This window comes from Penaeus vannamei, chromosome 15 (genome assembly GCF_042767895.1).
Source record: "Penaeus vannamei isolate JL-2024 chromosome 15, ASM4276789v1, whole genome shotgun sequence".
NCBI lineage: Eukaryota > Metazoa > Arthropoda > Malacostraca > Decapoda > Penaeidae > Penaeus > Penaeus vannamei.
Window position 1 is genome coordinate 34476663 of NC_091563.1, and position 5000 is coordinate 34481662.

General features: G+C 46.2%; 1 protein-coding gene across 1 annotated transcript in view; it reads right to left on the minus strand.

The window, feature by feature from the left end:
• Positions 1-5000, minus strand: part of LOC113813928 (solute carrier family 4 member 11) — a gene marked incomplete in the record, with an annotated part of 680863 nt that overhangs the window by 660413 nt on the left and 15450 nt on the right.

A 5000-nucleotide genomic window follows, 5' to 3' on the forward strand; every position in this document is an offset into this window, starting at 1 on the left:
TCTCGCTTCGCCACAAATCTCTCAGACATACGGAGCTTCTGGTAATAAATCCTCTCTTTCTCTCAGCCCCACGGGCCACACCCTCCCTCTTTTTTCTTTCTCTTTCTCTCTTTCTCTTTCTTTCTTTCTCTCTTTCCTTCTCTCAATCCCTCCAACCCCGCAGGCCACACCCTCTCTCTTTTTCTTTTTTTAATTCTCTTCCTCTTTCTCTTTTTCTTTTCTTTCTCTCTCTCTTTATTTATTTATTTATTTATCTATTTATTTATTTATTTATTTATTTATTTATTTATTTATTTATTTCTCTCTCTCTCTCTCTCTCTCTCTCTCTCTCTCTCTCTCTCTCTCTCTCTCTCTCTCTCTTTCTTGCTCTCTTTCTCCCTTTCTTTCTCTCTTTCTTTCTCTCTTTCTCTCTTTCTTTCTTTCTTTCTTTCTTTCTTTCTTTCTCTCTCTCTCTCTCTCTCTCTCTCTCTCTCTCTCTCTCTCTCTCTATCTATCTATCTCTAACTCTATCTCTCTCTCTCTCTCTTTCTCACTCATTCACTCCTTTACTCATTCACTCACTCGCTCACTCACTCATTCTGTCTCTCTTTCTCTCTCTTTATCACCCATGCTCATTTATCTATCCATCTGCTAATTTATCCATCAACATCTCTTCCACCATGTATCCCCCTGGCATACAATTCACCCACCCATCCCCGGCCACAGCATCCAACAAATCAACGCCCATTTTCATCTCCTCCCCTACCTCCTGCCCCCCCCTACTGCATCCGTAATATCCCCTGATTATCGCTCCCCTTCCTCATTCCCCCTCCGTTAAGTATGCCGCTAACACCGCCGCCAGCCCGGAAAGGGGAAGGAGGTGGGTCAGTGACACGGGCGTCGAGGTGGGTTCCAGGCCAAATGGCGAGCGGAAAGCAATTTGCTGCGCCTACTCCGTCTCCCCCTCGCGGCTTGGGTGACGGCGTGGGCTTGGCATGGCGTCGGGGCAAGGGGACGCGTTCGCTCGTTCTGTTCTTACGAAGGCCAGCAGTAGCAGCAACAAGTACAGCCGCGGCTCCACCACCACCACCACACCTTCACAGCCTCGACGGCGGTTACTATGGCAACGTGCGAGAAGCGTTGGCTAGAAACTGGCAAGTGGCAATCACGTGCACGCGTCCACACCGTGGGATACCCATACCAGGGGAATACCTATACCAGCCAGTGCCTTTAAGAAAAGGCACCTACTGCGGAGGTACCTGCACCTGGGGCGCCTATGCGACACATGTATTCATATCGTGGGAATTAGCATAGGAAGGCTACATGTATCTTCAAAACGAGAAATAACCAAAAATAATGCAATACTTTTACGCACACATCCCCACGGCTGCATATACAAATATATGTATTCGTGCGCGTGTCCACATACATACAAATACACACATAGTCTGAATCTATGTGCATGCGTGTGTATATTTACATTTACTTTGCATTAGTGTATCGTAGCTGAAATGAAGAGGTTTATTTGATAATCTAGCTGAACGTTTAAGATCAGGTAAATAGCGTTCCCCTGGCTGTCGTGACGGAAAGCCCGGGGTGATGTTCGCTTAAGAGAACGCCATTCCACATTGATGCCAGAACTGTGACACAAAGTATGTAACAGAACAAAATGTGTTAATTTTGACAAGTGAGCTATTTGGATTACCCTGTATATGTGTGTATCTCTATCTATGTGTGTATGTGAGGAGGGGGGCATGTGTGTATGTGTGTGAGCACCTTATACATACCATAATATTGGTTCAATAGCTAAACGTATCCTTTTATGCATCGTAATGAACCTAGGCAATGATTCTCTCTCTCTCTCTTTCTCTCTCTCTCTCTCTCTCTCTCTCTCTCTCTCTCTCTCTCTCTCTCTCTCTCTCTCTCTCTCTCTCTCTCTCTCTCTTCCTCTCTCTTCTTCCCCCCACCCCCAAAGCCAAGCAGAAAAAGCCCCCACACTCCTTGACCGACGACCCAAGAACCCCCCCCCCCCCCCGACCATCCCCCGATCGCCAAGACCCGAGTCGGACGTCGCGGCGCTGACCCCTCTCGCGACGCGGTTCGACTCACAGCGACCCCGTGACATTACCTGGCGTCCGTGCGATACCATCTCCTCTTATCAAGTTGTTTATAACGGGAAGATTGGGACGGACGGGCGTACGTGAACCGAGGGAGAAGGGGAAAGGAGAGAGGGAAAGAAAGAAAGAGAGAGAGAGAGAGAGAGAGAGGACGAACGAAGCAGAGGGTAAGTGTATACAGGAATAGCGAAAGCGAGAAGAGGGAGAGGGGAAGGAGGAGAAGTGAGTGAAGGGGGGAGGAGGGAGGGTCCAGCTAGATTTTACCTCCGCGGCAGGGGGGAAGCCGCCATGAATAGGAAATGTATTTTTGAAAATGTTCCACATCAAAGCGGAATGTTTTCATCCCGCAGAAGTAAATCTAAGTAGCAATTCATCTTTAAGACGCCACGCGGATCAGGCCTTGATGAAAACACATACACGTCCGCGGTATCGACGTAACCTCGAGCGCCTTTCAAATCCACGTAAGCAGTATCTCGAAGTACAAGCCGACTCGCACAAACAGCGCCGGGTGCATATGGAAATGATGTTCCTTTTAGAGGCTCAGGAAAGTCAATAGGGCGACCGGCGAAACAAGCGCAGAGGGACGAAGACCTGATCCTGGACTCGCTTCAGCCCCTGGGACACCGAGTCCTAATACTGACTCTTATACAAACTGCAAATTGTCGCTGACTTGATCCTGGACTCGCCTCAGCCCCTGGGATTGACTCATACTGATTGCAAATTGTCGCTGACCTGATCCTGGACTCGCCTCAGCCCCTGGGACACTGATTCCTAATACTGACTCTTATACTGATCGTTAATTGTCGCCGCCCTGATCCTGGACTCGCCTCAGCTCCTGGGACACTGATGACTGATACTGGCTCTTATACTGATTGCTAATTGTCTCTGACCTGGAGATCGGACTCACATCAGCCCCTGGGACACTGATTCACACTGACTCTTATAATGACTGGCAATTGTCGCTCTTACTGCTCTAATAAGTCCTTCACTACACAGCCTTCTAATATTCCCAGTCGACACAGCGAGAGGAAAAGAGAGAGGGGGGGAGAGGGGGAGAGAGATTAAGTGTGGGCAGTTGCAGGCTCGATCACTCTTTATATTCACTGGTTGGGAAGGTTATTAGTACTTCAGAGAGTTAAACTTGGGGTATGAAACAATAGGATTACAGATATGTTAGCGTCACTGGTGCTCTAGTTTTGCCATTTTTTTATACTCCGTCTGTCATGTTTATTTGTATTTATTTATTCCTTTATCTTTCATATCCACTTTCCCTCTCTTTCCCCCCTTCAGCACTATTTCTCCTTCCTCTTCTCCCTTCTTTTCCAGTGCCTCTTTCCTTTCGCACCCTCTTTTCTCTCACTCCTTTGCTTTCCTCTCTTCATTCGTTGTCATTTGCATCCTCCCTCTCCCACCCTCCCTGACAAAGAGACGGAGCGCCACACATCCACACCTTTGGGCGAGATATCGATGATTGCTGCATCCCCGTCCACACCTCGGCCAAACATCAGCCAAAATCAACATAAATACACGCGCACATACTTGCATGAGCACACTCACACATAGCTACACATACACACTACCAGAGCAGCAAATAGACGCACACTCACACACACGCATGCGCGTACATAAACAGTAGAAAGAAAAACAGACACGTTACGTCCACTTTCAGTAACACGGACACAGCAAACAATCACACTCACAAACACACACAGAACGCAAGTAAACAAACACACACGTACACATTCATGGGCACTCAATAACACATTCGTTCACGCATAAAAATGTAGAACCAACCTGCTTCACACGTAGCATCCAATGACGCAATTCCAGATAATAAATAGGACATAGATTGATATGACGCACACACTCATTCATGGATTTTGAAAAATAAGCCACGCAGAGACCCAGTATGATGTGGCGCACAAAGATACCTAACATACCAATGTATACCTACGTACTCTGGGATTGTGTGGTGTACATTGTTGTAAATATTGTATACGTGGAAAGGTTGTAGCAAAATAGTGGATTCTGTTGTGAAGGTGTAGACTTTGTAAAATAAGAACAGGGGTATTCGTTCACATAGAGATGCAAGTCTGGAATCTGGTAGGTTAAGAGGTGAATGTTGTAGTATGTATGTGTGAAAAAAGGCAGAAAAGCTTCATTCTAGATTTCCTGGTTTCTACGTATAAAGGTGTAAAGGATGAGAGAGGGGAAGAGAGGTTATGGTGGAGCTACGGAAACCCTGTTAGAGATGAAAAAATGTTAAAGTGTAAAGGTTGTGGATGCGTGGAGACACTCGCGCAGGTGTCGACACATGTATTGAGCCTGTAACGCTGGTGTATGGGTGTAGGTGTAGAGGTAATGGAGTTACGCTAATGTGAAGACTTGGGAGGTAGAATAAGACTGAATGGAATGATATATGAGCAGATGCTGGGATGTAATGTGAGGACACGAGAAAAAAAGATAACAGGATTTCTATCTCTGGTAAAAGAGCTTGTAGGAGTTGTATGACTACCATAAAACAAGCTGGGGAAAGAGTGATTCTTTGTGTCGACTGACGATATGGACATGTAATATGTGGCGTTTTTGGGTGCGTTCTTTCATGGCTGTGAGGGACGTTGTTTGCGTGCGTACGAGAAGAGCGTGTCTGCTTCCTGATAAAGCTAATATTGTCTTCTTTAAGGTGGTGTCTGTTTATAGAAAAATGCGAGACATTGTACATAAGGTAATATAGATGTTTCTAGATAGAGAAAGTATAGGGCACTTTTTGAGATGGTTACAGACATTACAGACACTTAATACATGGATGTTGTTTTCTGTGTAATAAGAGAAACACTGTTTGCCAGGATTCCAAGGCATAGATATCAAGGAAACACCAGTGAAACACTGCCGGGCACTAGTGCC